Source organism: Pantherophis guttatus, chromosome 10 (assembly GCF_059756535.1).
Source record: "Pantherophis guttatus breed Tessera chromosome 10, ASM5975653v1, whole genome shotgun sequence".
Taxonomy (NCBI): domain Eukaryota; kingdom Metazoa; phylum Chordata; class Lepidosauria; order Squamata; family Colubridae; genus Pantherophis; species Pantherophis guttatus.
Window position 1 is genome coordinate 30109589 of NC_142072.1, and position 14103 is coordinate 30123691.

Sequence of the window (14103 nt, forward strand, 5' to 3'; positions counted from 1 at the left end):
AAGGAGCTTACAATCAACGTCTCTCTTGACCCCTCCCTCTCCGTCTCTCTCTTGTCCCGCCCCTCTCTCTTCCCCCCTTTCTCTTTCTCTCTCTGTCTATCTCTCTTTCTCTATATATATCTTGCTCTTTCTCCCTCTGTTTTTCTCTGTGTCTTGTCTCTGTCTCTTTCCCTCCCTCACTTTCTCTCTGTCTGTCTGTCTCTCTCTGTGTGTGTGTGTCTCTCTCTCTCTGTGTGTGTCTATTTCTCTCTCTTTCTCTGTTTATCTTCTGGAGGCCGAGGTAAAAAACAGGGCATACAGACTCTCTGAGAAGCCTCTGTGCACCCTGTTTTTGGCCTGCAGACTGGTACTGGAGATGGGGGAAGCCAAAAATGGGCCTGTTTTTCACCTCTCCTGCCTCCAGAAGCATTCTGCAGGCCAAAAATGTTGGGCTTACCTTCCAGTTCCAGCCTGCGAGGCTCATGAAGGTAAGTCCTGTGCTCGGCCAAAGAGTGGGGGCCAGTGGGTGGGCAGGGTAGCCTCGTCGTCCTGCGTGGGCCAGATTAATGGCTTTGGTGGGCAGTATATGGCCCACGGGCCATAGTTCGAGGACCCTTGGAATACATGTTCTTGCACAAGAACAGGTAGTTCAAATGCAAAGCCCAAGAGAAGATATAAATACCTCCCACTTTCAACTCCATGTGGTCAACTGAACCAGAACCACAAACATGTGCTTCTGTTTACCAATAAACGGATCCTCTTTCCAATCAGCGTCCAGCCTCGATTTTGTCTCCAGTGTCTTTCTCCCTGATTGAAACTGGAACTGGATATTTCTTCCAACACTGTTAATAGTAGTTAATGTGCAATAACTAACCACCATTTATTTCCCTGATGCATTTTCTGTCAAATCAGGGATGTGGCAACTACAAGGTGGTTTCCATGCCATTGGCAGAATGTGTCCGTATAATGAGTCATTTAAACAGCAGCCAGAAAGACGGAGACTTAGAATATCTGGGCTGAGCTGAAACTGAGGCAGCCTCATTTGGGAAATAGGTTGTTATTGGTATGCCAACTCAAGCATGACCCTGTGATCTCCAACACAATACAGCACCCCGCAATTAGAAGGCTGTTATTACCATAAGGGTCATTGAATAGCCCTATGCAGGAGCTCTTCAGCAACTAAAGTTCCTCCTCCTCCCCCCACCACCGCCATCCTCTAATAACTTTTTGTGGCCTTTCCCCTCTTCTCCTTCTTTCAGTCCCCACTTTAGAAAATTCCTTTTTTTGCTCCTATTCATCTCATCTACATTCTAACAACATACTTAACCAAGCCAAAGTCAAGACAAGTCTCTTGTAGTATGTTAGCATTGGGGCACAGAACTTGTTCTGACTGAAAATCAGATGGGTTCAATTATTCTCCCATGACCAGCTATGTTGCATGAATAACAAAATCTACAAAACAATCATTTCTACTGCAAGACAAAGAATTGGTGATGCAGAACCACTGAAAGCACAATGATCCCAGTGAGAGGTCAAGCAGCAGCAAACAATTTAATTTAATTTAATTTAATTTAATTTAATTTAATTTAATTTAATTTAATTTAATTTAATTTAATTTAATTTAATTTAATTTAATTTAATTTAATTTAATTTAATTTAATTTAATTTAATTTAATTTAATTTAATTTAATTTAATTTAATTTAATTTAATTTAATTTAATTTAATTTAATTTAATTTAAATCTATGCCTCCCAACTCCCAAGGGACTCTGGGCGGCTTACAACAAAAATGTCTGGTCCAGAGTCCAAGTCACACCTGCTGCCTTAGTGATGGAGTACCCACTAAACATACCCAGTTCCTGCAACTGTTCATCCTGTTTTAGTCTCCAGCCCCCTAATCATCTTTGCTGCTCTTCTCTGCACTCTTTCTAGAGTCTCAACAACTTTTTTTTGTGTTGAAGAATACAAGAATCTCCTGATGTTGGGAGTTATGGTTGGCTCATTTAGGTATGTCTACAAATCCTAACCCAGGATAGAGATATAAAAATGATGTCTAACCACATTGGAACTGTCTTCCTTCCTTCCTTTCATCCATCCATCTTAAATTACCCTAAGGGATGTTCCATCTGCTACTAATTTTGCTAGCTAGTTATATTTGTGTTTATTAATATTTTGCATTCATCTTTGTTTCCATATATGTAGTATCACTCTTACCATTTCAACATTAGCAGAATGGTTGGCACACTTCCTTGACAGATATGCACTTAAGCATCAGGTGTTTATTGCATCTAAGAAGAACAATGATAACAAAAAGTGTTGAGCTTTGAGGAGAAAAAAAGGAATAACATGTTCTTCTCAGATGAAGAAGAACAGTTCCTCAGACAAACATAATAGCAATATTTGAGGGGCTTCTACAAAAGCATGGGGGCCAAACTATTTTCTACAAAGATGAGGGGGTCAAATTATTTTCCAGAGCACCAAAAACCAAGAACAAAAAACAATGGATGGAAACTAACCAAGGAGAGAAGCAACCTGGAATTAAGGAGAAACTTCTTGATGGTGAAAGCAATCAACCAATGGAAAAGCTTGCCTTCAGAAGTTGTGGTTGCTCCATCACTGGAGGCTTTCAAAAGAGACTGGATAACCATTTCTCTGAAATGGTATAGGATCTCCTGCTCATGCAGGGGGTTGGACTCCAAGGTCCCTTATTCTATTTCAGCCCTGGAGGCCATCTTTTCTTTTGGATCTTCAGGGCTGCCACACTTAGTCTGTCGGAAACTGGGAGGGGGGTTTGCATTGAGTTGGTAGAAGTATTTAGCCATAACAACATGACTCTGAGAGTCAAGGATGTTCAGCCTGCGGGGAGAGACGTTGGGGCTGCTGAGACCCAACACCCACCCTTGCCAGCCAGTCCTATGATTGCCCCCTGCTGACCAGATCCCCCCTGGCTGGACCTTCTACCCTGGCCAGGGGTGGGTACAGTACCAGTGGATGCCAGCACCGGCCCCACAACCAGCCCAGCCAGCCGCTCCTCCCTCATGGTTCAGAGTGACATTTGATGGATCCCCTCAAATAGCTTATTTCTGGTTTAATTGCTGGCTTATTTCTACAATCAGATTTGGTCCCACATTGACCATTATGGGGACCAATATCAGACCGTTCGAGACATAGTATCGGCCATTGCTGATGGCATGAATGAGGGGGACTCGGCTGATTGGATAGCCTACCTACATGATGAAGGAGCTCAGGAGCTGGAAGATGTTAACGAGTTCATGCAACTACTCAGAGCCCAATTTGAAGACATGGCCCATAGGCAAGAGGCAGAAGCCCAGATCAAAGCCCTGAAGCAAACAGGCCGACCCACAAAAGACTTTGTCTGGGATTTCTGAAAGTTGATGTGATGACCTGGGGCATGGCATGAAGGCAACACAGCCAGAGAACTGGTATGAATCCCTTTATTGGCACCAACTCTGCCCCCAACATCCCTTTTATGGCCTGGAGAAAATCTCTCCCACAAAGCTGCAGATACTCCAGTCCAAATGCTGTAAACAGAATGACTGCAATCAATCACTCCAGCAGGGCAAGATAATGAGTCCCAGATGGGAAGAATAATCCCAGCAAGACAACATAGGCACACAGCAGCACGGCAGTAATTCAAACAGTCAGGAGGGAATGCCAGGAATGCAGGCACAACTCTCAACACCAGATTACTTTAGCATTTGTTCCTGACAAAAACCCCTCCCAACTGCCTCTCCTTTGAACTCTATCCCCAGGTGTGCCTTGTGAAGGGAATCGGAGCCCTTTCCTTCCTCGTAAGCCACGGAACCCACATTGCTCTTTTCTGCATTCTTCCCTATGTGCCCTAGGATGAGGAGGGGGGGTGGGCCTCGGTCTTCATTTGAACCCCCTCTCCCTTGTTCTATCTCTCCCCTGCTCTGCCCAGCCTGACTTTGCCCTTCCCCAGTTTCCTCCAAAGCCAATGGAGCCACTCTTGCTCTCTGTCAGCTGTTCATCTTCCATCTAAGATTCAGACTCCGATGGCATGGCAGTTGGTTGGGAAACTGAAAGACTGGTCTAAATGACTCCTCATCCACCACTTCAAGGAGGCCCTAGACCAGGACCACAGGCAAGCTTGCGGCATCAGGGGAGTTCTGGACCGTATACAGGACTGGTACAATATAACCATGGCAATGGACTTGGAGATCCATCCACACCAGAAGCCTACCCAGGAGAAACTGGCCAGGAGGATCCTGGGTCACCGAGCCCCTGCAAAGCACCACAACCAGTGGCGCCAGGGATGATCAAGTGCTTCAGATGTGGTCAACATGGGCACCAGGCTTCCAAGTGCCTGTCTCGGCTCCAGTCCCTCAACTTTGGACCCCATTGGCGTCCAACAGAAGGAGGACTCCAAGGAAGCCTCCAGACAAGGGAAGAATTGCCTGACAAGCCCTTGTGGTCTCTCCCCCCCCCACCGGGAGTGAGGAAACTCCAGCTTTGGAAACCCTTCCAGGCTCTGCCAGTGAGGGCATCAGCGAAGAAGAGCTGATGGTAAGTGAAGCTGTCCACCCCTTCATGGTCAAGACCTGGATAGTAGTGCCAGAAACTGGGGTTAGAGGGACATAGAGGCCATCATAGACTGCACCAGATGCATAATCAGCCTCCCCATTGTCCAGCAGTTAGGGATAGGCACAAAGCCACTCCTGCATCCCATATGCTTTGAGCAAGTTGATGGGGTGCTAATAGGCAGAGCCTCAGCCACTTTAGTCATGGAGCTCGTTAGGCTAGAGATGGGGCACCACCGGGAACTTATCCAGTTTGTAGTAGCCCCCAAGAAAACTGAGTCAATTATACTAGGGCTTGCTTGGCTAGACAAGTGGGGCCCAACCATCATGTGGGAAGATGGGTACCGAAAGCTAAGAATAGGTATTGGATCACTGCCACCAATCCCACCAGACAATTGCCAACAAGGAAAAGCCCCGAGTGACCCCAGCCGGTGGGAAAATGTTGCTGCCACCTTGGATGGGCTCCCCAGCTGCCCCCAGGTGCCCAAGGAATATTGGGATTTGGCAGACGCCTTTAGCGAACGGGACTGCAACTTCTTCCCCCACCACCACCAAACAGCCTGTCTGATTGAACGTGCCGGGAGCCAAGCTGCCAAAGCCAAAAATGTACTCCATGACCCCAAAAGAAATGGCCAAATTGAGAAAATACATTGATGTCAATTTGGCCAGGGGCTTCATTCAGCCCGCAAAATCCAAAGTGGCAACCCCCGTGTTGTTCAAAGAGAAAAAAGTTGGCGGATGAAGCTTTGTGTTGACTCTGTTTGCATGGAAAACACCTATCCCCCACCCCTAATGAAGGACATGCTAAGCCACCTAGCGAAGGGTAAGGTATTCACTAAGCTAGACCTGAGAGAAACCTACTATTGAATACAAATTCAAGAAGGAGATGAATGGAAGATCGCACTCTACTGCCCTCTGGACAGCTTCCAATTTAAGGTCATGCCGTTTGGGCTCCAGGGAGCCCCCGCAGTCTTCATGCAGCTAATAAATGAAGTGCTGCATGAGCACCTGTACAAAGGAGTCCTAGTTTACCTGGACAGCATTCTCATATTCAGTGAGATGCTGAAAGAACACATAAAGCTGGTGCGGCAGGTACTGAAAAAAACGCTCACTGCAAAGCTCTATGTGAAGCTTTCTAAGTCTGAATTCCATAAGACCTCCCTAGACCACCTGGGCTACCAAGTGTCAAGTGAGGGGATCAAGATGGATCCAGGAAAAGTGAAAGCAGTGCTGGACTGGCAACCCCCTCACACACGCAAGCAAATCCAAAGCTTCCTGGAGTAAATTTTTACAGACAGTTCATTCCAGCATTCGCTGAAGTAGCCCTACTTCTAAAGGAGCTACTAAAAACAGGAGCCCCTCCAGTGAAACTGCGCCCAACCCAGCTGCTGGACTGGATGCTCAACTGTCAAAAAGCATTCGAGAAACTGAAGCAGCTCTTCACTGAGGAGCCAATTCTCCAACACCATGACCCGGAGAGACAGTTCATCGTCCAAGCTGACACCAGCGATGTGGCAATGGCAGTGGTGCTCCTCCATAAGTACCCACAGGACTGGCTCCTGCCTTGTGCATATGTGTCCAAAAAGCTCACCAACACCAAGAGGTGGTGGTCGATCTGGGAGAAGAAGGCCTATACAGTTCAGTGGGCTCTCCTCTCCTGGAGACACTTTTTGGAAGGGAGTAAAGTGCCTTTCAAGGTCTGAACTGATCACAAAAACCTCGAAGCCCCAAAGACACCCCGAAAGCTCTCCCCCAAGCAAGTCCAATGGGCACAATATTTCTGGTGATTTAACCTTGAACTAAAGTACATTCTGGGGGGAGGGGGGAAGAATCTGCTCGCTGACGCATTATCAAGAATGTGATATCCGGAGGGAAGAAGTCATTCATGCCATCATTCCCCCCTCTCAACAAGCAGCACAAGTCACCATCATGGGCCAAGCCAAATGCCAAACTGATCCCATGTGGGAAAAACTGACAGCTGCAATAAAGATGGCACTCCCAGCTAACCAGTAGTTTAATGATAACAGAGACATTTTAACCCTGAGAGAGGGGCTAGCTTGGAAGGGGTCCAAACTGTATGTCCCCACCAGTTTGAGGCTGCAAGTTTTACAATACAGCGATGATTCATGATTGGGTTGCCATTTTGGCTTACTAAAAACACTTCACCTGGCCTGATGACAATTCTGGTGGCCGAAGATGAAGGCCAATGTGGAGGACTATGTAAGGAGTTGTGCCACCTGCGCTGCCATGAAGATGAGACCAGGGAAACCTCCTGGACTGCTCGAACAAGTGGCTAACCCCAGCTGACCATGGGAGGAGATTGCCATGGACTTCATAGTTGAACTCCCAGAGAGTGGGGGGAATACAGACATTTGGATGGTAATCAACTTATTTTCTAAGCAAGCTCACTTCACTGCTTGCTCAGGATTACCCTCAGCCAAAAAGCTGGCTAAAATGTTCATCAAGCCGATTTATTGGCTGCACAGAGTGCCCCACCGGGTGATATCAGACCAGGGTGTCCACTTCACCACCAAGTTCTGGAGGGAGTTCCTGAAATCTGTCAGATTGACCCAGGGAATTAGCTCATCTTTTCATCTGAGCACGAACAGAGCCGCGGAACAGAAGAACACAATGGTGGAACAATACATAAGATGTTATGTGGATTACCAGCAAGAGGACTGGGTGGATCTGCTGCCTTTTGCATAAGTGGCTTACAACAACACCATGCATAGCAGCACCGGATTGACCCCTTTCAGGTCACCAGTGGCATGGACTTTGTTCCCATGCCTGAGCTGCCGAGAGAGCCACCCTCCTCCATGACTCTAGCCCGGGTGTCAGCAACCCGTGGCCCCGGAGCCCCATGCAGCTCTTTGGGCCCTCTGCTGTGGCTCCCTGTCCCATCACTGGTTGGCCCTGCCCCCTCGCCCCTTTTATTTTTGGGGATATTTTTGGAAATCCGGGCTGGCTGAGGAACGATCGCCAGCCATGATGGAGGCTTCCGTTTGGGTGATCCTTCTCCCTCTCATTCTCTTGTGACTCCATGGCAGGCTGTGGCTGAGCCGGGAGCATGCTCACATGTGGGGAGACCCTCCTCAAGCGAGCACCAAAGCACAGGAAAGGTGCATGCAGGGTGGGTGGCCACACACAAGGAGGGTCTCCCCACATGTATGCACACTCCCAGCTCAGCCTCAGCTGGCCAGGGGGTCACAAGAAGAGGAGGGGGAGGAGGGTCACCGGAGAGTGCAGGAGCAAAGTGGCCCTGTACCTGCCTTCACACCACATTTGTGCATAAGGCAGCCTTTGCTTCCTGCTGCTTCGGGCTGGAGTTCACGCCCTCCACGCTCAGCCGAAGAGCTGCCAGGGGTGGGGGACGACATGGCAAGGTGATGGCCAGAGCCTCAGTGCAGGAGGGAAGCCACGTCCTGTTGCATCCTGTTAAGACCCTCCTTAAGCATGCATGCCTTTGCTATGCTTTGGCGCTCAGTTGCGGAGGTTCTTCTCATGCATGCGCACATTCCCAGCTCAGCCACAGCTGGCCAGGGGGTTGCGAGAGGAGAAGGAGGGGGGGAAGGAGGAGGACGATTGCCCAAAGGGAAGCCTCCACCGCTGCTGGCGATCTTTCCTCAGCCAGCCCAGATTTCAAAAAAGAAGAAATAAAAGGAATAGCGAAATGCCCCAAGAAGAGCTTGCTGGCTTGGCCCAGTCGTGGCTTTCTGAGACAGAGAGACAGAGACAGAGACAGACAGAAAGACACACACACACACACACACACACACACACACACACACACACACATACAAAGAGAGGGAGAGAGAGGGAGAGAGAGAGACACATACAGTGATACAGAAAGAGAGGGGGAGAGAGGGAGAGAGAGAGACACACACAGTGATACAGAAAGAGAGGGGGAGAGAGAAGGTGTTGTGACCCCGACTCCTGAGCCTGTCCTAACAGAGGAAGAGGACTCAGAAGGTGATGGGGAGGAACTGATAAGGCCTCCCTCTCCAGGACCCTCCTCTCTGGCAACACCTCAGGTTCCATCCGAAGGCCAAGAGGAACAGCCTGGGATATGCCAGGAGGAAAGCATACAGTATTGGAACAACAACAGATAGGGAGCGAGGATGATGAATCCTGGCTTGATCCCAGGCAGCGTCGGAGGGAGAAGTGTGCGCAGCAACGAAAGAGGCGTGGGAAGGCCAGAGATTGAGCTGAGTCACTGAGCCACATACCACAAGGAATAAAAGTGGGTGTGATTTCTCTTCAGGCTTTGTGATGATCAAAGTTAAAAACATGAGAGTCACATCGCGTTACCTGAAATCTGGCTTGTGCATATTTGGATTGGACCTTGGCCAATTCTTGCTTTGTGGATTACTTTTTGCTACTGAACCGGACTGAGGAGAAACTCTCTCTTGCTGACTGTGAGTGAAAACTGACTTGGCAGGCATTTCGCAGTTTACTGCCAAAACTCTTATCTGCAAGGGTTTCTAGTCTGATTGCTTAATAAAATCTTGGCAGGCGTGCCTGGTTGTGTGTTTGCCTGTGTGGGGAAGGGGGACAGAATAGAGGGGAAGATAGAGAGAGAGATACAGAGGGAGAGAGAGACACGGGGAGAGAGGAAAGGGGTGAGAGATAGAGAGGGGGTGAGAGATGGGAAGATAGGGAGAGGGACAGAGAGATACAGAAGGGGAGGGGGGAGAGAGATAGAGGGGGAGAGAGTGGGAAAGATAGGGAGAGGGACAGCGAGAGACATAGAGAGAGAATGGTTTTGTGGCTGAGTAGGCGTGGCTAGGAGGGTCATGTGACTGGATGGGAGTGAGTGACATCAAATTGGCCACACCCACCCAGGTTTTGTGGCTCCCAGTGTGTTTTTTTTTCTGTGGGAAACGGGTCCAAATGGCTTTTTGAGTGTTTAAGGTTGCAGACCCCTGCTCTAGCTGAATGGATGGAGTTGTTAAAGAAGGGCTGGGAGGAGACTAAGAAAGCACTGGCTGAAGCCATGGAAGCATACAAAAAACAAGCTGACAAACGCCGATCTCTCCAGCCCCCCTTCCGTGTGGGAGATCGAGTTTACCTATCAATCAAATACATTAAATTGAAATTACCCAGCAAGAAGCTATTCTTAGGGCCTTTTCCGATAGTGAAAGTAATTAACCCAGTGACAGTTCAAGCAAGAAAACACTCCATCAAACGCAATGATCATTAAAAAGGTGCTAGAATGCGCAGAAATGGACAAATTAACGATGGAATTAAGGGACAGAGAAGAAACAGTGTATTATGAGACGTGGAACAGGTGGTATAATTGGCTTGAAAAGAAGTCTAAAATCAACATATAGTGAATGTATAGGAAAGATAATAAAATGAAAAATATATTATATACATGTAGTAGACATGTAAATATTGTATATATTATACAAATAAGTAACTATGAAATAAGACTGTATATGTATAAAACAATAGGCTTATGGATAAGTTGAAATTAAGAAAAAATTCTGATAACGGAAAGCTGTAATAGTGTAATTGTGATTTTAAAGGTTAAAAATGTTGAATAAAAATATTAATTAAAAAAAAAACCCCAGTGACAGTTCAGCTTAACCTCCCACACATACTAGGGAAAGTGCATCCAGCCTTTTACTGCAGCCTGCTGAAGCCAACAGTCAGTTGGCTGTGGGTTGAGACCACAGACCTGACCAGCACCCAAGCCCTCGTGGTACAACGGGAGACCCATTCTGATAATAATTATTGCCATATTTAGTTCATTGGAAAGAATACCCTTTATCTGAGGCTACCTGGGTTAAGAGCTAGGATGTAAAGGCAGATAGATTAGTAAAGCAATTCCATGATAAATTCCCTGATAAGCCAAAGGGTCCTCCTGGGGTGGGGGGAGAGGTGGTTAGGGAATGACTGAATTAACCTTCTACGTTCCTCTCGCTCCAGAACATGATCATCGGTTGAGGGAGGGGCAGCCTGTCAGCCCTGGAAGCCATCTTTTCTTTTGGATCTTCAGGGCTGCCACACACTTAGTCTGTGGGAAACTGAGAGGAGGGATTGCATGGAGTTGGTAGAAGTATTTAGCCATAACAACATTCTTTTCTCTGAGAGTCAAGGACATTCAGTCTGCACCTGGAGTGGTGTGACTGGGAGGCATCTCCAGTTGGGACGGTGGATTGATTGGACCATGTGATGGACATGTGGGTGCAGGGGGAGGGACTTCGACTTTCCTTTGGGTGGGCAAAACCTGGGAGCTTTCAGATTTAGTTTTTCCCAGATGTGCCAAGATGACATCTGTAATAAAATGGAACTTTGAGGAACTGCTGGCCTTGGAGTCTTCATTGGGGTGTTACTTGGAACCCTGACATTCTATGTTCTATGTTCTAGGTGCCATTCCAACTTCACATTGGCCCAAATATGGGTTTCTCTTCAACATCTTCCATACTAAAGGTCTATATCAATCAGGCATTTCACTCAGCCTTCCCTTTGCCCTCTCATCAGCCAACTTCCAGTATATTTGTTTAGTTTTACTTAGAACTGATGCAATAAACATCAAGTTGGAGAAGCCCATTGCAACTGACTTCCTTCCAACATCTCTTTTTTTCAGCTGGTTTAAAATAAAATGTCAATTCTATGCCTTAATATTTTCCGTGGCACAGTGGTTAGAATGCCATATTGCAGGCTAATTCTGCCGATTGCCAGAAGTTTGATCCTGATTGACTCAAGGTTAACTCAAACTTCCATCCTTCCAAAGTCAGTCAAATGAGGACTCAGACTGTTGGGGGCAATCGGCTGACTCTGTAAACCACTTAGAGAGGACTGTAAAGCACTATGAAGCAGTATATAAGTAAGTCTAAGTGCTATTGCTATAATAAAAGCAAAGAAAGGGAAAAAAGTTAGGAATTGGCCAGGGGAACAAACTGGATGGAATGAAGGAAGTGCCATCTCAGACTGACCAGTGCTGGGATAATTTTTTGCCCAAGGATCCTTCATCAAGGAAGGGCTCCTGGCTCAGCTGGTGTCTTGGTAGCCTGAAGATGAGGGGGAAATGATCTAAAGGAGCTCAGAGCACAAAAACAGTTGATCTCAGTTGTCCTTGTGAACTCTCCTGGTGCTTGTTGTTGAAAGCCTGTATGACCTCCATGTCATCACTGTGGGGAGCTTCAGGATGGCTGGATTTAAATGAAATGAGGCAAGCTCTCTGCACATGCTCAGCTAGAATTTGCTTACTTCATTCTTTGCATTTGTCTTTATGGAAAAGAAAAAATAGTTCAACTTATCAAAAGCAACACTGAAGAAGACAGAGTAGGAATGCAAGTCAAATTAGGCAAGAAAATGGTAAGGGAACACTCTAGATGAGTTCAAATTGCTGGGGCCAGAAAGATTACATCCGGGGTTCTGAAGGAGCTGGAGGCTTGATCTTTGAACCACTGATCAGAGGTCCTGGAGCACAGGGGAACTAGCAGAGGAACTACTAGAGGATTGCAAAAGCCTTGATGTGGTTCAAATCTACAAAAAGGGAAAAATGTGGATCCAAGAAACTACAGACCAATGAGCCTAATATCAATATCTGGGAAGATCTTGGAAATGATAATCAAACAATGGATTTGTGAGCATTTCCTACACACCCAGTGTGCAGACCTCAATGGAAGTACATCTACATGGAGGGAAGTATGCAATGCAGTACTCCAAATTCTGTCTTAGATCCAGGACACTTCAACATTTTCATAAATGTTCTAGAAGAGGGTACAGAAGAGGACATCATCAAATTTGCAGATGGCACCAAGCCTGAGGAATAGTTAATGCTTTAAAAGATAGTCTCAAGATTCAAAGCATCCTGATGGATTTGAACAGTGGGCCTTAGCCAGCAGAATGCAATTCAGTGATGAGAAAAGTAAGGTGGTACACTTAGGCAAGAAAAACCAAATGTATATGTATACAATAGGCAGTACCTGGCTCAAGAGCAGTAACTGTGAGAGGGATCTAAGTGTCCTAATGGACAAAGCCCTGTGCTGCAACTGCCAAAAAAGCTAATGCAGTCCTGGGCTGCATTAACAGAGGAAAAACGTCAAGATCACAAGAAGTGATAGTTCTGCTTTATATTTCACTAGTGAGACCACATTTGGAATACTGCATCCAGTCCTGCTCACCACAATACAAAAAAAGATTGTGAGACCCTGGAACAGGGGTGTGAAACTCACAGTCCGTGGGCTGGATGCAACATGTGCTGGCTACTCCCACCCTGGTTTAGCGAAGGGGAAAAAAGTCATGTCATTGTCATATGACAACAATGTGACTTTGACACCCCTGCCCTAGAAAGAGTACATAGAAGAGCTACAAAGATGATAAGGTGTCTGGAATCTAAAGTATACAATGAATGGTTGTGGGAACTGGGTATGTCTAGTCTAACAAAGAGAAGAACTAGGGGATGACATGATAACAGTCTTCCAGTGTTTGAAGGATTGTCACAGAGAAGTGGAGGTCAACCTATTCTCCAAAGCACCTAAGGGCAGGACAAGAAGTAACAGATGGAAACTTATCAAAGAGATCCAATCTAGAATTAAGGAGAAATTTCCTGACAGTGAGCATGATTAGTTAGTGGAACAGCTTGCCTCCAGAGGTTGTGGTTTTTCTATCATTGGAGATTTTCAAGAAGAGATTGAACAACTATTTGTCTGGAATTGTATAATGTATAGGAGTTGGACTAGAAGATCTCCATGGTCCCTTCCAGCCTATGTGCTGTGGCCTTTTGGCCACCAGCCCTTCCAGCAGCTGAAACAGAGGAGGAGGAGGTGTAGGAGTCAGGGTCAGCATCAAGGTAACCTGAAAGCTCTGAAGGGGAAGAGGGAATGGATCTGGCAGAGAGAGAGAGAGAGAGAGAGAGAGAGAGAGAGAGAGAGAGAGAGAGAGAGAGAGAGAGAGAGAGAGAGAGAGAGAGAGGGAGAGAGAGAGGCAGAGTCTGGGCCGGCCCTCAGCCCTCAGATGGAGAGTAAACAGCCCCCAAGTGGAGGTGGTTGATGAGGAACAGGAGAAACAGCTGGGTCCAGTGCCTGATGTATGGATGCACAGAAGGCAGAGAAGAGGAGAGCAGTGGAAATCCATGGGCCGATCCTTGGGAAGGAAGAGCCACCACTGCTAGAGAAGCCCCAACCTAGCTCTGGGGATAAAAGCCAGGGGGCAGAGATGAATAGATGTGACAGAGAACTATTCATCTTCCGGCCGGCCGGACTTGTTAGCCTGTGGTGAGAGAGAAACTTTTTGCTGGGGCTGCTGGGGCTCCTCATAAAGGAATCTCTAAGTTCACTTCAGAAGGTTTGTCGTGTTTGGGGAGCTGGGTCAGAACCCTGGGATTCTATGATCCTCATGCCTTTCATCTGCCCAATGATGACAGACTCTTATTTACCAAGGAAAATAGGTGGGCATGGAATGTTGCAAGGACACCAGAGGGGGGGGGGAAGGACATTGGTACAATATCCGAAGAGCAGCAAAGATGCACTGCAGCTACTATACCATGAACTGTTACTGGATACCAAAGAGACCAAACTGGGCTAGTAATGACTAAGAGCAGGTGCGCACTC